General features: G+C 48.0%; 1 protein-coding gene across 2 annotated transcripts in view; it reads left to right on the forward strand.

The window, feature by feature from the left end:
• The first annotated feature begins 9,278 nt into the window (after positions 1 to 9,278).
• Positions 9,279 to 12,045, forward strand: part of LOC309520839 (dual specificity protein phosphatase 10-like) — a 143,246-nt gene continuing 140,479 nt past the window's right edge. For both annotated transcript variants that reach the window (XR_014214452.1, XM_082202752.1), the window contains exon 1: positions 9,279 to 9,603. The gene's annotated coding sequence lies outside the window, so the exon portion shown is untranslated. The remainder of the gene's footprint in view (positions 9,604 to 12,045) is intronic.

The raw sequence follows: 12,045 nt of genomic DNA on the forward strand, positions 1-12,045 counted from the left end.
CTAGCTGCACGATGGTGATCTTCTCAATTGCCCACTTAAAGAGAATGGTTTTTGCCAGGTGTAGTAGTTTGCTGTGTATATGGAAGAACTTACACAGAGTTGGTGAAATTTAGAGACGGAAAACAGTGGGGAGGGGGGAAGCAATTTGAAAACGCACGGGTCCCCACTGTCAGTAATGGGAAGCAAATGTTTACATTGGAACTATTTGGCATGCTGTGATAATCAATTATTAATATAATTGATATTTATATAGATTATATCAAAGCGTTTGAGTAGGAACATTATTATAGTTTTGTGTTTGAATATACAAAATTATACACATATTTGGATGAGGTCCCTTTCAGGTGATCTGCTGAAAGAGCGTTCAGCTCAGTTTGTTTGCAGGAAGATTAGATGATGTTAGGTATTTAGTGAGCATTTGGCTTGATTGGCTTGCGGGGAGATTAGACTGTGAGTTGTGTCAAGCAAATGCTATCACACACTCTCTAGCACATCTTCCCATCACTTTCCTTACTGCAAAAAGTCTAATATTTTTGGGAAAACAGATTTGTAGCGTAAGAGCTCCAAATCAGCTGAATTGTGCAGCCTAAATGTCCTGGGATGTGTCTGAGCCAGACTTGCAAAATGGTGACAGTCTGGAAGTGAAATTGGTGTACACACACCATTTGCCACCCACTCTCATCCTGACCAATGAAAATTTGCACATTCTCTGCAACCTGCACACCCAACAGGAAACTTGTCTGCCTCATTGCCGTCTTTAAGTCCGGCTTTTCTTTACTGTAGTGGTTAAAGAGGTCGTTCCCAAATAAAATCTCACCTGTGCCGCAACCGCAGTCAGTGGGCTAGGTGTCCTAGTCACTACAAACCCTTCAGCTTAATGAACTGGTTCACATATAATTCTAAGCCATGGTTAACTTAGCCAAAGCATGGTTTGCTTGAACATGTGAACCCAGTGCAGCAGACTATCCATGGTCTGTTTTCCACCCACAAACCACAATGGAAAACCATGATTTGTTGTTGGCTTATAAACCATGGCTTGCTTAACTATGGTTTGTTATATTGTTTTGTTTTATTTGATTGAATAATAAAACAGACAATGCAAGTGACATTACAGACATTAACAATAAAAATTTTAATATAAGATAAGTTCCAATTCAAAGAAATTCAGCTTTAGTCTTCTCAGAAAAATAATAATTTGATTATTTATATGCCACCCATCTGACTGGGTGACCCCCTTTGGGCATCTTCCAACAAAATATTAAAAACACAATAAAACCTCAACCATTAAAAACTTCCCTGTACAGGGCTGCCTTCATATATCTTCTAAAAGGCATGTAGTTATTTATCTGTTTGACACATACTGGGAGCCAATGTAGATCCTTTAGGACCAGTGTTATATGGTCTCAGTGGCTGCTCCCAGTCACCATTCTGGCTGCTGCATTCTGGATTAGTTGTCATTTCCGAGTCACCTTCAAAGGTGGCCCCACACAGAAGCACATTGCAGTAGTCCAAGTGGGAGATAAGCAGAGAATGCACCACCCTAGTGAGACAATGCGCAGGCAGGCATGGTCTCAGCCGTCATACCGGGTGAAGCCGGGAGACAGATGCCCTGGACGCAGAATTAACCTGTGCTTCCATGGCTTGGCAGTAATTTTGCTCCTGCCAGGACAGAGTAAACTAGGCCTCCTTGTGAGGACTTTGGAGCAGGTGTTTGCTGTAATTGCACCAAGTCTGTGTGCTGGATGAGTCATCACCAGCTAACGCCCTTGTGTTTGGTTCAACCAGCTCATCTGGAACGAGGAAAAATTAAGACTCAAAATCAACTGCTCCCATTTCCTTCGCCTTGAAGCTTGTCTCTCTCTCTCTCTGTGTGTGTGTGTGTGTGTGTGTGTGTGTGTGAGAGAGAGAGAGAGAGAGAGAGAGCTGTGTTCACCTATCATAGTAACCCAGTTGTAGGGAACCTCAGGTCTACAAGCCAATTGCGGCCCTCCAGACTTCGCTAAATGGCCCTCATAGCTCTCCCCACTCACACCCCTCCCTGGCCCTACTTTGTGTGCTTCTGGCTGGCTGGGATGAGTCCCTGAACTCCAAATAATGCCTCTCCTTTGCCCGGATGGAAGATAAGGGAGGAGCAGGGCTGGCCCAAGACATTTTGGCGCACGTGGCAGACCCCAAAATGGCACACACACACCCCCGCCAGGGAAGAGGGGTTGAGGGAAGAGCTACATCAGGGACAAGGGGTGTGGGGAGAGAAAGATCAACATTGGAGTCTGCTGCCACGGTGAATCCGGCCACCTGAGGCATTCTCCTCACCTTGCCTCATAAAGCAAGCAGGAACAGTAAACCATGGCTTGGTGTTCCGTCTAAACCAGAAACGGGTTTGTTTCACTCAAAACAAGTAATTCTATGATAAAGTGCATGGGTTGGCTTGAGTGAAACAGTCCACGATTCCTGGTTCAGTTTGTAGTGCTTCAGTTTGTAGTGCTTATCTAGAGAAGCAGAAGCTATTAACTATGGTTTGCCACTGAATGTGGCCCTCAAAGTGTCTCTGTCTGGCCCTCAGAACTCTTCCAAGGCGACACCCTTGCTTCACACCCTGGTTGGAATATGGAATACCGAGGGCCTTCTTGGTAGTGGCATCTGCCCTGTGGAACGCCCTCCCATCAGATGTCAAGAAAATAAACAACTATCTGACTTTTAGAAGACATCTGAAGGCAGACCTGTTCAGGGAAGTTTTTAATGTTTGATGTTTTATTGTGTTTTTAATATTCTTATTTAATCCATTATTATTGGTAGTAGTGGTAGTATTTACCCATCCTTCACTCTACTGTCCCAGAGCAGGTTACACCCATTAAAACAGTGATTGACATGTTGCTCTGCCTACCACTGGCCTGCGGCCCTCAGAAAGTTGCCCAGAAAGAGACTAGATTTACTCCTTCAAGACGACGTGCAAATTAGGGCAGATAGATGTGGACAGAGCCCTGAAATCGGGGACTATCATAGTCCAACACAGCCTTTGCTGACTTGGTGCCCTTTTGAACTACAACTCCCATGAGCTCCAGCCGGCACATGGGAACTGTAGTCCAAAACACTAGGAGGGCGCCGGGTCGGCGAAGGCTGCCCCTCAGTATCTGACTCATGCTGAGGCTGGGCTGGGATTTGCCGGTGACTTGTCAGCGTGGGAAAAGGGATCCAGGCTGGATTTTCCCTTCGCCCACACAAGGAAGGTTGCCTGGCTGTTGATGATAATCCGGCAGCTGGGACAGCGGGCAGCGATGCAGCAGTGAGCAAGAGGGGATTTTGCATGTGTCAAACAAAAGAAAACACACCCCTAGGTGATAGCGGGGAGAGTATGAGTAAGGAAGGGGGAAGAGAGCGTTGCAGAGGCAGATTTCCACACTAGAGATGATCAGGAAAGAGATCGAAGAGAAAGACTGAATATATTGCCGTGCTCTTCAGCAAATCTGAGCTGCATCCTGGCTGAAATGCTGCCTGCAGTTCCAGTGGCGTAGCGTGGGTTGTCAGCACCCGGGGCAAGGCAAGTAATTTGCGCCCCCTAACCCGTGGATTTGCGCCCCCTAACTCCCAAATGTTGCGCCCGGTGCGGCTGGCCCCCCTGCACCCCCCACGCTACGCCACTGTGCAGTTCTGATCCTTGCATCTCACAAGAGATAAAACAGGGAAAGGGGGCAGAGGAGGGCAAGTGAAATGACCCAGGAGCTGGAGCCAGTCTCCATCCGAAGGTGGAAGAAAGGTGCCTACAAAGTTCACTTGGGGTTTTTGGCAGGGAGGGAGGCACTGTCATTGTCTTTTTTTACAGGTAGAATCGCAGTTGGAAGGTACTGAAGGCAGCCCTGTTCAGGGAAGCTTTTAATGTTTGATGCATTACTGTACTGTATTTTAATGTTTCGTTGGAAGCCGCCCAGAGTGGCTGGGAAAGCCCAGCCAGATGGGTGGGGTATAAATATATTATTATTATTATTATTATTACTCCTCCAAGGTCATCTACCCAACTGAGATGCAGGAATCACTGCTAAAGAATCCCTCACACTTGCCCCCCCAAACACCTCTGTTTAAAAGCCTCCACTGAAAGAGAGCCCACCCGCTTCTGAGGTGTTTTGTTCCGCTGTTGAACAGCTCTGAGCACCAGAAACTGCTTCCTGATGTTTAGTCAGAATTTCCTCTCTTGTCATCTGAATCCGTTGAACCCAAACAGACGACGATGATTAATCAATTGCTACTCCATTTATATCCAGCCCAGAAACTCAGGAAGTGCTGTATGTGGTTCCGCACGGGCCAACTTCGGCAGGTGGGTGGGGCCACCAACCTGTCAATCACCTCACATCGCAATGACATCCAGTGAGAAATGTTCTGCCTGCCCAGTCAGCTGATCCTCGGAGGCTCAGCCATATATTTACGTACCTGCCCCACATCTGATGCCATCTGCAATGTCTGGCATAGGAACCAACTCCTAGGGGCCGAGCTCCCTTTGGCTCCCACCAATACAATATTTGAGGGGGCTGGGACCCCCCAAAGTTGATGGGCATTGCCTGGGACCCCTGATGTCAAGTGCTGGGCAGGATGGGAAAGGTTTGATCAAAGCGGCCTTCCAGTCTCCTTCCCCTTCATGGGAGGAAGAGGAGAAGGAGCCGCAGCCATTGAGGCTCAGCTACGTGCCTGGCCTTCTTTAGGGTGGGGGAAAGGACTGAGGCCTTAGGAAATGGTACCCCTGCTTGCAGGCCATGCTAGAAAACATTCTGGGCCTGGACTGCCCCTCAGCCCTGACTTTTTATTCAGTCTTGACTACAGACTACCGTATTTTTCGCTCTATAAGACGCACCAGACGACAAGACGCACCTAGTTTTTGGAGGAGGAAAACAAGAAAAAAAATATTCTGAATCTCAGAAGCCAGAACAGCAAGAGGGATCACTGCACAGTGAAAGCAGCGATCCCTCTTGCTGTTCTGGCTTCTGGGATAGTTGTGCAGCCTGCATTCGCTCCATAAGACGCACACACATTCCCCCTTACTTTTCAGGAGGGAAAAAGTGAGTCTTATAGAGCAAAAAATACGGTATGTTGCTGTATGCTGCTCTGATATTATGTGAGAGGATGGTACTTTATTTATTTATTTATTTATTTATTATTCCACGGTTCATCAGAGAAATTCAGGACCACCAGTTAAAAAATGCAATATATAAATACTTTTATAAATCAAAACATATTCATTACATTAATTGATTACATTTTTAGCCCACCTTTCCTTCAAGGAGCTCAGAGCAGCCTATGTTCTCCTCCCCTTCCCCCCCACATTTTATGCACACAAGAACACTGTGAGGTAAGTTAGGCTGAGCCACATGACTTTGAACTCTGGTCTCCCAGGCCCCAGTCCAACTCTCTAACCATTACACCACCGCTGTCTCATGCGCATGCTGTGTGGAGAGGTCAGGGATAGGGGATTTCCTTCCTCTCTTCTATAATACTAGGCCTCAAGTTCACAAATGGACTGGCAGTAAGTTCAGGACAGACCAGAGGAACAACTTCTTGACACAACACATAATTAACTTATTTGTCACCACAGGATGAGGTGATGAGAGCTACAACTGACCTCAAATGTGGATTGGACACATTCATGGAAGAGGGAAGTCAGTGGCCACTAGCCATCGTGGTTATGTGGAGGAGCCACATATAGGGGCAGTCTACCTTCAAATGCCAGTCACTGAGGGAGCAACAGCAGGTGGGGGCTGTTGTTTCATGACATGCTGGTGGGCTTCCCAGAGGTATCTAGATGGCCAGAGGATACTTAGATGGACCACTGACCTGAACTAGCAGGGGGAATTTATAAGAAAGGGAGCTGACTGCACAGAAAGTTTATTTCCACATTAGTTAACAGGTTTTTTTTTTTTTAAAAAAGGCTTCTATTGGGGGGCTTCCTGCTTTTTTTGGCAGCCCTACTTAAAGACACTGGGAATTGAACCAGGGGCCTTCTGCATGATACTCTCTCACTGACCTACGGTCCTGAGTAGTGGGGCTCTGGACGTCTGCCCCAAAGTCCTATTTTCATGGCATCATTACCCAAGACCTTTTTTTCTGCTCAGGGGCCCCACTAGAGACCCACCTCATGCAAGAAAATCAAATGATGCAGAGAATATACACTCCAAACAATGGACAAAACACCTCCACCTGGCAGGAGAGAGCCAGCAGTAAATCACACTGAGCGAGAGTTAGCTCTTTATTAGCAAAAACAGGATCTGCACAGGAGTGTCAAGCCTAATGAGCACAGCAACTCATCTCTGGCAGGTCTTGCCCCCATAAAGCAGTTGCAGAGATTGAGGGTCCTTGCCTCCCCACAGCTGCCTAAGTCCCCTCCTCTCCAGTGTCCCCCCCCCAAGCAATCAGAGACTGTTCCTGTGTGTGGCCAATCTCTACTCTGTCCTTTTCATGCCTCTTTTGGTTCTGGAAGGCCAGGGGGGTAGTGAGCTTGTCGCAGCAGGAGGGGGAGACTCCCTGGCTTCTGCACCAGCCAGATGCATCCCTGCCTCTTGGCTTCCCCGTCCCGTGCTTCGGCTTCCACCTCTGATTCTGAACTGCTCTCTGCCATAGACTCCCCCTGCTCACTAAATTGTGTTACCCTGTCAGCTTCCGACACCTCTTCCCAGTCTTTTCCCTCTGACCACTCATCATCGTCCCACCACCAACCCTCAGGCTCTAAGCCTTCTTCATTTGGGGGTTCCCCAGCTGCTCCCTCCCACCATTCCTCTGTGCCCAACCAGTCTGTGACAACACCCTTAAAAAACTACAGATCTTAGGATTCTTGGGGCAGGGGATAGCCAGCTTGCCTTAAATGTATAGTGTGGTTATGACTCCCTAAATGAAATTAGAGCATTTTGCCCCTGACAGGCAGGGCTGGGGGGTGGGGAGGGCATGGGGAGGGCAGGATAAGACCTTACCTCCGTGAGCTCAAATGGCTTAACAAGGTATCAGCAAGGTATCAACAAGACACTCTCTGGAGTGAGTACACAGGCACCAGAACAAAGGGCAGCTTGACAACTGAATGACACACGCCTTAGATGACACACACAATCTCAATGACCAACACACATACTCATCCCTGATTGCGGGCGGCTGCAGAGGAGCCTGTTCCTTGACTCAGCCCTCAAGTGATGTCTGTTGCATCACCAGGCAAGAGGCACCCAAATGACGGACAAAGGAAGTGTTCAGGAAAGGAGCAAAAGGCACTGTGGTTCATCCAACCCAGGGGTCAGCAAACTTTTTCAGCAGGGGGCCGGTCCACAGGTTAAGAACAGTTTCAAGTTAAGAACGGACCTCCGGAACGAATTAAGGTACCACTGTATTTTAATTTCTTTGGGGAAGAAAACCAGTTCGGTCTCCCCATTTTGTACGTGAGAGCATTTCTTCACATGGCAGCACAGCTAAACTATGGAATTTGCTCCCACAAATGTAACCGGAGCTATCCAGCTTGGAGGGCTTTGAAAGAGAATTAAACAAGTTCAGGGAAGTTGTCTTGGACATCCTGGGAGGTCAGGGTTCAGATCGCACCCCCACTCCAGCTCTGGAGCTCACTGGGGGACCTTGCACCAGTTACCATCTCTCAGCTTTACTACCACACAGGGTTGTTGTGAGGATAAAGTGGCAAGCAGGAGAAGCGTGTCACCAGCTGGAGCTCCTTGGAGGAAACGTGGGCAATTAATGTAATAATAAAAGAATTTGAATACAGTATGTGTTATAACTCTGTCTGGATTGTACCATTTCAGACTGCAGGGGAGCAGGATGAACCACGCAACACTGCCCTGTGAAAATACCTATTGCCCCTAGAAAACAAAATTCCAAAGAGGCTAGGTTGTACTCTTCTCCCTGACTGACTGGCTAGCTTTCTACATACAAGGACATTTTCCCGCATGGACACACGCATTCAGACATGCAAAACTCCCCCTGAAGGGGCACAGTCCAGGTGCTAGACTCTGCACGATATATATTACTTCACTTACTTCATAATGTGCTGTGCCCATCATGTAGCAACCCTGCTGAAAAAGCAGGTATAATGCATATTGCTTTGCTATTTTTTTTTCATGGGAGGCTGCTGAAATAGGAGTGGGGAGACAGATGCTTCTTTCACACATGATCATTCCTCAGGATCTATGAATGTAAGGAGAGCTCTGCAGGATGGACCAATGAGGGTCCACCTAGGCCAGGATCCCATTTCACACAGTGGCCCATCAGATGCCTTCAGAAAGCCGACCAGGAGGGCACAAAAAGCCCTCCCTCCATGGGAAAGTTATTAATAAAGATACACTAGCTCTGCATCTGGAGGTTCAACCAGAGCTGCTGAGGGGTGGCATGACTCTCTCTCTCTTCAATATTTCTGCCTCATTCTCCAAATAGGGGCATTTCCTCAAGCTGTTGGGTGGTTACAACTGAGTCGCTGCAACCACAAGCTCTCACTTACTGAATTGCTATTGAACTCCGAACAGGCCTTATAAGACCTGCTTGGCTTCCTCTATGTCTCACTTCTCTCTTCTTGGGTGAACTGTCCCTCTGCACAAGGTTGGTTTTCCTGGCATGGAAATAGAAGGAAAAGCTAGCCAGCTGCTTAAAAATCTGGTGGGGGAGGGGCTCGGTTGTTTTTGCAGCAGAAATTCATATTAACATCAACGATGGGCAAGTGAGGAAAATTAGTTGCTTACATTCCACACACACCCCACTTGCAAAACAGACACATTTAATTCTGATTGCTATTAAATGATAATAATACGTTCAGACATATGGCATTTGCACTATTTATATTAATGTTTAAGTTTAAAACAAGATGGGCACAGTGGTCCTATTGCCAGCTAGTAAGGGATTTCTGTGGTTTTTAGTCATTTTTATTAGCATTATTTCATTTCCCTCTTTTTTCTGTGATCATTGCAAATAAATTACTACTGATGGTGATAATCAATTATAATTAATAATAATAATGTCAGGTGTTTAAAATGCATAGGAAGGCCCACAGCCAAGCTTCCCTCCCCCCACCAACCAGCCTGTCCCTCCCACCTCCCCATTTTCACCCCCTCCCCACCCCCACCCCCACCCCCTTTCTACGGGGCCGAAGTTGCTGATGCTGATCAAGCCCGTTTCACAATGAATGTAAGCGCTTCCCTGAGTCACGTGCCGCCTTCCTGCGTCACCTTCGCCGGGAGAGCCGGGCCGGCGTCTCATTGGCTGCCGATGATGTCACCCTACAACCCTTCCTCCTCTCTGCCCCCTCCCATCCCGCTTCCCTCTCCTGCTCCCATCAAAAGCGTCCCCAGCACCAGAGCCAAGGAGGGGGGAAAACATAACAACAGGAAGGAAAGCAAGACAAAGCGGGCTGAGGGGGAAAGAGGGCTGGATGCGGGGTGATCAGCAGCAAGGCAGACCTAGGATAACCCGGAGGGTGCAAAGGTGTCAGAAGTCGAGGACCAGCAAATCCAGATTCCTGCTGGGTTTCAAACGTCACCTTCTCTCCCCTATCCCAGCCTCACCAACAAGGCATCTCCCCCCTCCCCCTCTTTTCACGACCTCCAAAAACATCCTCATGGATTTCAGGCTTAGACTGTAATGCAGGTGAGTGGATCTGAAACGGAAGGTTTTATTTTTATTTTTAATTTTGCAACAGGGGACTTACTGGGTGTCTTGCGATGGTTAAACACCTGGAAAACTCGATTTGCGTTAAGTTAATGGAGGGAGGGGGAATGGCTGTATTGGGGGGGGGGTCGAGAACAGAGGGACGATGTGGCAAACGAGCCTCCCTTTCCCGTCCTTGAAGGCACTGTTTGCAGGGGGTGTGCACGCACCTTTGCAACAAAAGAGGGGCAGCGTTTGCTGAAGGGATCGGGCGCCCCAGATTTCGACAACATGAAAGACGAGAGAGAGAGAGAGAGAGAGAGAGAGAGAGAATGTGTTGTTTATTTCTTGATGGGGGGGGGAGAGATCAAAAAGCAGGGAAAGAAATGAGAAAGAGAGGGTGATGAGTTCTTGTTTCCTCCGCCTGCCCCCCCCCCAAGGTGGCAATAAAAAGAGTGGGTGTTTGTTTGTGGTGGCTGTCGCCTCGGTTTGTTGTGACAGATCATTCTTTTGGGGGGTGCGTAGGAGGTGGGGAGAGGCTGGCAGGCTGATGCCGAGAGGGTGGAGGTGCCACCGGGAGCCGGAAAAGTGTGTTTGCTGTGCGGGGGAGGGGGGAGGTGGATGTCAAGGAGAGAAGACCAATGTTTTTTTCCTTGCAAGCATCAACACAAGAGGTTAAAAGAGGATCTGGTGTGTGTGTCTGTGTGCGCGCAGAGTTCTCCCCTTACAGGTACCCTTAACGTCTCCTGACTGCTAGGATGACATTCGGGGATATTTTAAGCCGGTGATGCCATGGTGGTTATGGGGACACCGGCGGGCTTTATATAGAGACGGGTGAAAACTGCGGGTGGAAATGGGGCACACGCCGACACGTGTGCCCGGGCTCACATGCAGAGGCAGACACGCAGACACAGAGCTTTCCTTTGTCGAAACACAAGGCTGTTAGAGCATCTGCGGAAAATCCCAGGTTCTATTACGGTCGGCATTTCCAGGTCTGAAACCTGTCTGAAACCCTGGAGACCTGCTGCCTGCCGGTACAAAACAACATTGAGCTAGACGGACTTTCTGTGCTCCTATTTAATGAGGTCTTTTCCTCAGAACCATGAGGACTAGGATCCTGCTTGGCTTTTAAGGAAGGGACGCAGTTCAGTGGTGGAGCATTTGCTTTGCATGCAGAAAGTCCCCAGTTCATTCCTTGATGGCATTTCCAAATGTGGCTAGGAGAGACTCTCTAGCTGAAATCTTGGAGTGCCTGGTGTAGACAATATTCAGCTAGATGGAGCAATGGTTTTGTATAAGTCAGTTTCCCGTGTTCCCAAGTATGTAGAAAGATATGCATCAGTGGGAAGGCCAATGAGCCCAGACACACGCGGGATGTGTGCAAAGGTTAATTAAACACCCAATTCATATGGTATAAATTGCACACACAGAACTGAGGTGCATATCACATAGTGCTTACGATCCACTGTGTGCCACCTGTGCAACACACCTGTGCAACACACCAAGGTGAACAAACAGTAATGCACAGGAGATGCCTGTTTTTCATAGAATCGTAGAATTGGAAGGGACGACAAGGTTCATGTAGTCCAACCCCTTGCAATGCAGGAATCTTCTGCCCGGTGTGGGGCTCAAACCCACAGCCCTGAGATTAAGAATCTCATGCTGTACCAACTGAGCTATACCAGGCCTTTCCCCCCCTGTTGTTTCAACTAAAATGTATGTCCTCTTTAAAAAAGAAATCTGAGCAGGCGAAGGGTCATGGCTAAGTCCTCAGGCCGCCTTTGCCATGAGACAGCAAGCCCTTGTCTCTCAGACTCAGTCCTCCTGTCTGCAATATGGGGAGAATAATACTGACCTCCTCACAAGGTTTTTGCAAAGGTTAGAATGGAATGTATGCAAATACTCAAAAAACGACATAGAAATTTGCTCATTGTCATCATCTAATAACAAGCGGAAAAATACTACCTGCATAATAATTCCATATTAACTCCCTTCTTGGCAACATGAATACAGTGGTACCTCAGGTTACAGACTCCGCTAACCCATAAATAGTGCTCCAGGTTAAGAACTTTGCTTCAGGATGAGAACAGAAATCGTGCTCCGGCTGTGCGGCGGCAGCGGGAGGCCCCATTAGCTAAAGTGGTGCTTCAGATTAAGAACAGTTTCAGGTTAAGTACGGACCTCTGGAACGAATTAAGTACTTAACCTGAGGTACCACTGTATGTACTTTGTGTTCAAAATTACCTCCTAGGAGGGGTAGATTTAGGGCACTGGAACCACGGGGCACTTTGTAGGACAAGGGGGATGGTTAGAGCAGCTGCCTTGCATGCAGAAGGTCTCAATCCTAAATGGCATCTTCTTCGAAACCCCAGAGGAGCCACTGCAGGCCCTTATAGATATAGACCAGGGGCAGCCTAAATGGGCCCCATCAACTCCCACCTG

This window comes from Podarcis vaucheri (assembly GCF_965113315.1).
Source record: "Podarcis vaucheri genome assembly, chromosome: 16".
Lineage (NCBI taxonomy): Eukaryota > Metazoa > Chordata > Lepidosauria > Squamata > Lacertidae > Podarcis > Podarcis vaucheri.